Genomic DNA, 9,223 nt, shown 5'->3' with positions numbered 1-9,223 from the left:
GAAATAAGGAGCTTTATGATCATTTTATGACTTTTTGGGTGTTTGATCATTTAGCTACAGTAAAACTTACACATGAGTAATTGCTTATATTCTTAAGCTTAACTGATTGAAAATGTTTGTTGTCTCTTTGATCTCTTTTTATTAGAATAAGCAGTTGTAATCATTTTCTTATACATATTGCAACGTGTGCTCATAAAGAGTTGTTAAGCACTCAGCCCTACGAAGGTCAAAAGCTTCGTTCAGCGTGACTGTCTGAGCTGATATATTGCAGGGACGGCGTGGAGTGTGGGAAACGTGTGGGGGGTGAGACGGTTGAAACAAAAACGTTGCAGATAATGGAAACTTGTCTAACTGTCATTAACTGTAACTTTTGCACATTATGTATCTGCTTGAAGCAAAAAGGGGCATAAACCCCGACAGACAAAAATTTTGGAGTGTGCTTTGTAGCGGAGAGTTATTGTCACGGTGACGGATGGCCGGTACTGAATAGGACTCAGGTGCAGAAACCCAGAGCGGAGACAGTAGATGATTTAACAGTTTATTACGGTTAAGTGCAAGGGGGAAAAAAAGGGAAACGTGGCAAAGACAGAAAATGACGAGACGTGGAGCCTTGGTGTGGCGTGCCCAGGGGAACGTGGCTAGGGCGAGGGAACGAGGCCTGAGAAGTGGAACGGAGCTGAGTGGGGAACAGTCACACTGAGGGGAGAGGATATAGGAGTTAGGCAGGTAGTGAAGGCAGCTCAGAAGTGGCCAGTATAAGAGCAGCAATTCTTACTTGCAGTTAGGGACCTGGAGTGTTTGAGAGGGTAGAGCTGGGCGATATGAGATTTTTTCATATCACGATATGTTCTTTTCATTTCAGGCGATAACGATATCTATCACGATATAAGCCAAATAACTATATTTGTAAGATTTAAATGTGCTGTTGCTCACAAGTAAAATGTGAAATAATCAGCAGCTTGTTTTTATTTAAATATTTATTTCCCATAATAAGTTCAACAGGGTAGATGTACTTAAGGAACATGAGACTTTTTCAGATAAATAAAGGCAAATATTGCAAACTACACAAAAGGCAGCCGCTAAAGCGTTTAAGTTTCAAAATAGAACAAACGAAACAGACTAAATTGTCAATTCCACTTAGAAACAAAATATTAATTCTAAAAATAAATCTTAGTTTGTTTTACAGAAGAACAGACAAAACTGACTAACTTTTGTCAATATCAAATAAACTGAGAACTAAAAGGAAATTCTCAATCTCTCCTTGTTGTATAGCTGAGCTTTTCAAACAGTTTTAACAGTTACTTTAGTCTGACAAAAGCCGAATGACGAATTAGCGCTTCCAGTCAGAGACTGAGGCTACGTCCACACGTACACGGGTATTTTTGAAAACGGAGATTTTCCGTTTTCGTTTTAAAAAATAATCCCGTCCACACATAAAGGCAGAAATGAAGGAAAACGCTGCTATGAACATGCCAAAGCAGCAGGTGGCGCTAGATTCCTAACCGTGCAGAAATGTTGGCCAATCAGAAGTCTAGAAGCCTCGGTGGGAAAAAGTAAACAAAGCTGGGGCATAGAAGCAGAACAGAGTCGTATGTGTGGACGGACAGTAACTGTGTGTATATGTAAGCATTTAAACACTGCAGAGAGTAGAATTAACAGTAACAGTATTGTAGAAATTCATTTCACCGAAACAATAACGTGGCGCACAGTGTGACGCATGCACCAGTTTATTGTATTTCCAGACTTGCTTTCGGCACATTTACAGTGCACGCTACTCTGTTTTTGTCAGACTTGAAATAGCCGAAATACCTTCCCACTACGGAACTTCTATGGCTCTTCCCTTCGACAATCTCTCCGGCATTGGAACCATCATCTGTTTTCTCTTCGGTCACGCTCGGTTGATTTTTCTAGTCGGCACACTCATTTCCTCCATTATGCGCTGTTTCCCAAACAAACACACGTGCGGCTTGGCACTTGTGCTGTACGTAACAAGTCACGCGACGTGACGCTGCGGCTGTGATTGGTTCGGCTCTGCGCTGCTTAATTTGGATTGGCTGACCTTTTTTTTTTTTTTTTTTTTTAAGAGGACAAGAGCGGCGAGGTCTATCGCGATAGCTTAATTTCTCTATCGAGTAAAAGTTATATCGCGATACATATCGTTATCGTTCTATCGCCCAGCTCTATGAGAGGGGGATGATGAAGATCCAGGGGAGGCTGAGTGGCGTGGAAAGGCTGACCTGAGATCCGGGGCTCCAGATGGAGTGTGATGGCAGGAGGGCAGGCAGGTGAGGCACAGAGGGATTTCCAAAATGATCACTAGGTATCCCGAGTCCGGAGGTGGAGTGAGCCAGGGTGGGTACAGCAACTGTAGCACAAAAGAGTCTTTGTTAGTAAGATAAATCACAGCGAGAATTTGAAACACAAGACCTGTTACCAACATGGGTTGATGACGAACTGGCAGTGAGTGAACATCGATGTGTGGTTTAAATCCCTCTGGCTTGATAGCCTGCAATAGGCTCCAGGTGTGCAGGAGCTGGAGTTGGCCCTGCCCAGGGGCGGATCCCAGGTCAGTTCAGGAGCCTAATGGAAACTCCAGCCACCCACCGTAGACCATGACAGTTATGCTGATATGGTGATGGTGTATATCTGACCCTGGGTGGGTTTAATAAAATTAAAAGTGTTGCTCACACACATAAAGAACATTGAGATTAAGTAAAGATTAAGTAACGTTAATATGAATGATAGAGCCCAGAACATGACATTTTGAACCCACTTTGAATAATTAAGGGAACAATAGATGAACACAGTAGATTATCGAGGCGTAGCAGAGAGAGGCCTTTTGTTTTCTATCCTTTACAGGAGAAGATTTCAGGACCACAGCGACCACAGGGGTGGCGAGACTCCTGGGAGCCCCAGACCGAACAGAACCAACCAGAGAAGAGGGGAACCCGAAAAAGAAGCACAGAGAACCATAGCTCCAGAAAACGTGTTGTTCGGATATGCGCTACCCGTTAAAGGGGGCGAAGAGACCAGGACTAAGTTTTAAAGATGAAACGGGTTAACTCTATAGAGGATGTTTCCAAAGGTGGACAAAATAATCGAGGACCTTTTACCAGAAAAAGCTAATTGTATCTGTTCGGAGGTTACAGTGAGCACTGAGGGAAGTCAGGAGTGGGTTTAAACTGGGATTCTGGGTAAAAAAGGGGGTGCAGGAAGTAGATTTAGGCCATTTCCCATTTCACAGGTGCTGTCTTAGAGTTTGACTTATTTGTTGTGGATAGAAGTAATTATGACAAAATAATAAGGAAACCTTGAAAACATACAACCCGTTGAGGGGACAGACAGGTTTGGGCAATTGAAAGGTTTCGTTTTGTTTAGCAGAATCTCTTTTGTTATATTTTAGCTTTTAACATGCAAGTAAACTTAATGGGATAAATTAGGAATTATGTCGTGTTTCTTAGGAAACACGAAAAGGGGGAGAACTGTCATGTGATTAATATATTCTTAGTGCTTATTTTCTTTATTATATTGTTTTATGTACTTTAGTAATGAAGGTTTGTAAAGCAAGGCCACTTTTGACTCACAAACTAAGTGCTCAGCCAGACTGAAAAACAGGAAGTTAGTGTAGAAATATACAAGTATATTAATAAATACAGGAAGCCAGACAGAAAAGAGGAACTTGTATCATATAAGGAGTTGTTGAAACTGTGTGACGTGTAAAGTACCAAATAACACCTATATGAGACACATTTTATGATGTGCAGAGCTCTCGCTTCCAGAAGATGATTGAATACAGAATTATAAATGTTTGACCACTATGAGTCGGGTTTTCTCTGTTCTATCATGGGGATCAAAGAATCGGGTTCTAATAAAGGTGACCTTGGGTTTTTGAAAGGCGCCCTCAAATAAAATGTATAATTATTATTATTACTACCATTCATTCATGCATTTCGCTCATTCCCACAGCTGCCTAAGAGAAACATTAACACTCTTTCCCATCATTTCAGATTCCCACAGAGAAACCCTGTTAACATCCTCAGTAATACATTTTGCATTCACTTCACTCCCGCGTCGGTGAATCCGCTGCTTCGGCCCGACCTGATACTCAACAATGGGTTAGTGGCTGCTGCTTCGGTTCCAGCCAGAGACACAAATCCCCTTTGTGGGCGTGTCAGGAAGGACATGCGGTGTAAAACCAAGCATGCAGAGGTAGCTTTTATTTAAACACTGACAAGAGAACAAGTCAAAACAGATGCATCTACGTACAAATGTAAAATAAATGAACTCTTTGGTCTACTGGCTCCTGGTCTTACCCTTTTGTTATTATTTCTTGGTATTATCCATCATTTGTTGATGTTTCCCAGATGCTGGACGCTTTCATCTCAGTGCAATCTGTGGATATGTGTGATGCCCACACTCATATTTTTCCACATCCAGCAGAGACAAATTCCCTTAAAACGAGAGATGTTTTCCTTCTTCAGTCCTGATTTAAGTAGTACTAGTTGCAACCATGTGATCTGAATTAGCAATGCTAATAAGTTGTATCATTGTTTACAGGTCAGTGAGTGCAGGGGCATGCAGTTTACAGCATCACAGTTTACTCTCTCCAGCATTCAGAGTGAGCAGTGCTACCGTCATGCCCTTTAGTTTCAAACTGAACAATGATAATGGAGAGAGCTCAGAGCAGGCCACATGAGAAACTGGAACTGTTGTGGAGATCTGAACCAACACGCTGAACTCAGTTCTACTTAATTTTATTTATTTATAAACTGCTTTTACTTCTATCTTCCTGTTCAGTGAGAGAAATGTATTAATGTAATGCATTAAAGTCCAATTCAGTCTCTGGGGTGACAGTGGACAGGTGCTCGTCACTGTAAGAACATCAGTGTGTGATGTGATAAACTTCACGACTGAGCGAGTTTGTTCACACATGAAGGGAGAGCCTACGAGAACCAACGTCTTCTCCTTATGTGTTGAAAATGCTCCTCTTCCACAGAAGAATAGAAATCCAACAGACTACAGCCATCAGTGGATCAAAACTCAATTTATTGCTCTTTTAACAAGTTACAAGATCAACAACATGGTCATTTTTAGCACTCATAATGCGATGGGAAATTACCATTTAATAATTTCACAAACTTTATCTTGCATCCGCTTCCAAAATCCAACATTTTTCCCTTTGGACAGCCATTGGTTGCAACATCTGCCAATTTGTCCCATTTCATCCCAAGCCTTTCCAAGCATGTACTTACCTGCATGAACAAATCACTCACTGCTGTAGTCCCTATAATTCATTGCTGCCGGCTCCTCTGTCATTTCAAACACTTTCATTATCCCACGTAAAAGATGAGTAACTGAGCCGCGTCACGCACATCACAACTCTCGCCCAGAGAAAAAGTTTCCTGCAATGTCCTTGATCCATCTTGTTGTGGTTTGCACAGTGCATCAGATGCTTCTTTTTTCCTCGGGGCATGTTGGCACAGCAGAGTGGACCAAACACGTGGATAATCAGAAAACAACTGACTGTGTTTTCTCTTTATGTTTAATCTTGTAACAGCGATTCAAACGTTAGTTCTTACACAAACTAAGCACCATTTCCTGCTGCAATCTTCTTATTAATGTTAGCTTACAAGCTACCAGATCTCATAAACGTCGCTTCCAGTGCATTTGGGAGGGAATCTGCATTTTCCTTTGACCTCACGTGGGTCTGTCAGGGACTGTTGGGTGGTTTCGGTGGGCCGTAAAATGCCGCGGCATGCTTTAGGGTGTATTTAAGTATGACCATTGTTTGGGCTACAACATTATATAATAATGCATGATTGTAATCTAGTTCCACAACACTGCCCATAAACATCAACAGCCACACCCCTACTTGCTTTAAATTCAGAAGATTTCCACTTTAAGGTTATGTCTCTTGTTTCAAGAAAGTTATATACTGGCTCCTGACACTTCCTACTTTCATCTCCGTAATATTAACCATCTTCGTCCCTCACTCACACCACACAGTACCGCCATACTTGTCAATGCTCTTGTCACATCTCGTCTGGATTACTGTAATTATCTTCTCTATGGTCTACCTCATGAATCCCTCCATAAACTGCAGTTGGTTCAAAATACAGCTGCTCGTATTATTTCCAGAACTAGATCCACTGAACATATAACACCTGTTCTTAAACAGCTCCATTGGCTCCCAGTTCACCTCCGTGTCTAAGCCTGTTTGTTAGCTAACAGATTGCAATGGTTGCTCGTATACATTTCGCAAGGTGGTCAAACTTAAACTCCAAAGACGGACTGTTGACCTTCAAAATTGCACCTTTTAAATTATGTTGGCTACAGTATTTATTTTCCTGACAACATTTTACTTTTACTCCCTCTATTTTTACACACATTTCTGTACTTTCTACTTCTTACATTTTGTATACAGGCTTGTTACTCTTGGTTCAGAGGGGTAACTGAAGGCGTTTATACTCAGGGGTGTGAGTACAAGAAAATAATTATTATAATATGATGTGTTAAATTTGTTTAGATCAGAGGGATAAGGAAGGATTTATCAGTGTTTTAGTTTGGCTTAGCTGTAGCCTGAGAGTGTGTGTAATTGTTTAGAGGGAAAGGAATTTATGGACACTGGGGGTCTGCTGCCATCCAGTCATCCACCCATTCACACACACATTCACACACTGGTGATGGCAGCTACGTTGTAGCCACAGCCACCCTGGGGCGCACTGACAGAGGCGAGGCTGCCGGACACTGGCGCCACCGGGCCCTCTGACCACCACCAGTAGGCAACGGGTGAAGTGTCTTGCCCAAGGACACAACGACCGAGACTGTCCAAGCCGGGGCTCGAACCGGCAACCTTCCGATTACAAGGCGAACTCCCAACACATGAGCCCCGGCCGAAAGCAAACCACCAGTGTTGGTATTTATAAGGTATTTCTTGAAGAGGGCAGTACAGTGTTTCAGTGGTTGTTAGCTCACAGCAAGAAGAGTCTGAGTCTGAATCCAGCATCCTGCTGGGACCTTTCTGTGTGAGGTTTGCACCTTCTTAGAACAGAGAACAGAGGAGAAAAGGCACAGCTTGCAGGTACTCTGGCTTCCTCTCACAGTCCAAAGACTTGGTTAGGTTAACTGGCAATTCTAAATTGGTTATATCTGTGAATGTGAGTGTGAATGCTTGTCTGTCTCTCAGTGTTAGCCCAGTGATAGACAGGTGACACATGCACTACCCTGCTTTTTACCCTATAAGCCTGCCCCTATGAGGATAGGCTACAGCGCCCCCGTGACCCTGAGTTGGGACGAGTGGATACATTGTATCACAAAAGTTACATAATTATATTTTGAGGAATTTGTTACAACTTGTCTGCATGTAACATCACATGACACAGTTACTACTACTGATGTTGGAAGTGTAGCAGAGTTTTAAATACAGTTTGTGTTTTATTGCAGCTGAACATGGGTGCATGAGAGCAAATGTACAGGCTTTCTGTTTTAATATTCACCTACAGGGATTTTATTGCCCGTATGAGGATAGAATATTCATCCCTCTCTTTTGTTAATCCAAATATTTTTTTATCTCTAATTCAAATTGACTTTACTCGAACAACTTAACTACAAAGCCTTTGTAAATGGGGCTAATTGAGTTTGATGAGCTACATGTACAAATACAGTTTTCGGCAGTGAACAGTTACATAGACAAATCACAAAACTTATACCTGTCAGAAACACTCTTCTGTCATGTTTTCAAAATGTTTCTGTTCCTCATTTTTCCTACAGAAGCTGAAAAACAACGCATTGTGCTGCTTTGTGAGGAATGCATTCTTAAAAACAGAGCAACTGTTCTTCACTTTTTACAGTTATCGATAGTAATGCCTGACTGCTCAGCATGCGTTACGAGTGACTCAGATTCATATATTATGCAATTTAAAAGCAGAGGGAGGGACAGGCGCCTGCAGAGGTAGAACTGGATGCCTCGCACTCACAGACAGGTGGTTAGATCTTTTCATGGATGTGGTGTTGAAATCTACCAACCTTGTTTTTGTTAAATGATTCTCACTTCATCAGAAGTGATGTAGTGCTCTGAAGTGTTACAGTAATCACTGAAATGTATGTAAAGCTGCCTTAGTGTAAGTTTTTCCAGGGAGTGAACGTGTAGAATCCATCTGCTGAATTTTATAGTGAACAGTAGAAAAATCACAGCCTTCAAGACTGCAAAGCAACATTAGTCCAACAGTGAAAACAACTTGGTAACCGAGGGAGTCCTGAGACCTTCTTTTTTTCTACCCAAGGATGACTTAATAAAAGATTTCAGCCACATCAGTCAATCTTAGTACACATATTTAAGGTATAAAAATGAAGAAAACCCTCATGCTAATCATACATCTCATATCATGTTGTAAAACCTTGTAAAGGTCACGCTGAAATATATAACGCTAATGGAGTTCTTCATGCTGACAACGCTAACAACACTGGCTCTGTCATGAGAAGTGTGGAGCAGGAGAGGAGGGGCCAGTATGCAGACTCCAGGAGGCGAAAAGTGTACTCCAAAATTGCTGACGGGCATTGCTGAGACCGAGTCTAACTAAACTGAAAACTGACAGGCAGGCTGGCACACGGTAGAGGACAAACATGTGGGTAGATCGCGACGCAGACAAAGGAAAAAACAGAGGGAGCAATCAGGGAATGGGAAACGCAGCTGGGACAAATCAGGGCCAACGAGACAAGGGAAGCAAAATCAGATACACTAACATGAGACACGGACTTTCAAAGTAAAACAGAACACAGAGACGCAGACTTGACAAGGGGATACAGTGTTGGGTAAGTTACTTTAAATTAGTAACGTAGTTACATTACTAGTTACTTCTATCAAAAGTAACTCAGTTACTTCAAGTTACTTGTTACTTTCAAAGTAACTAGTTACTAGGGAAAGTAACTTTGGTTTTACTCAGAATTCTCTTGTTAATGTGTTGCTTCCCTAACTGGATGCCCAGCAAGGATGCCAGTCTTCTAGCTTACTTGCATGTTAGCACTATCCTGCCACACGTGCTCTGTGCCACCTACCAACAGAAAGGAAAAAATAATGTGCACATTTCCACGAGAGAAATCCCACGCCTGGACCGGCGTTGACCGCCGCCATGATTCTAGCCTACGTCACAGCGTCACGTTCGCTTTTTACATCCAACAGGAAAACTGCAGTCGTGGTGCTTTGATTGTACTCGGAACTCAGAAA

General features: G+C 41.9%; 1 long non-coding RNA gene across 1 annotated transcript; it reads right to left on the bottom strand.

Annotated features, from left to right (window-relative positions):
• Window positions 1–524: 524 nt before the first annotated feature.
• On the bottom strand, window positions 525–807 carry LOC146704185 (uncharacterized). The gene is made up of 2 exons (XR_014921645.1): window positions 776–807; window positions 525–696 (listed from the first exon to the last, which is right to left on the bottom strand). It is a non-coding gene; the product is annotated as an uncharacterized LOC146704185 (long non-coding RNA).
• Window positions 808–9,223: the final 8,416 nt, after the last annotated feature.

Source organism: Copadichromis virginalis, linkage group LG7, assembly GCF_057382275.1.
Source record: "Copadichromis virginalis isolate Kocher_CV1m ecotype Utaka linkage group LG7, C_Virginalis_male_GT1.1, whole genome shotgun sequence".
In the NCBI taxonomy this organism is placed as follows: Eukaryota; Metazoa; Chordata; class Actinopteri; order Cichliformes; family Cichlidae; genus Copadichromis; species Copadichromis virginalis.
The sequence above is the reverse complement of the archived record's forward strand: the minus strand, read 5'-3'. Positions and strand labels throughout refer to the sequence as shown.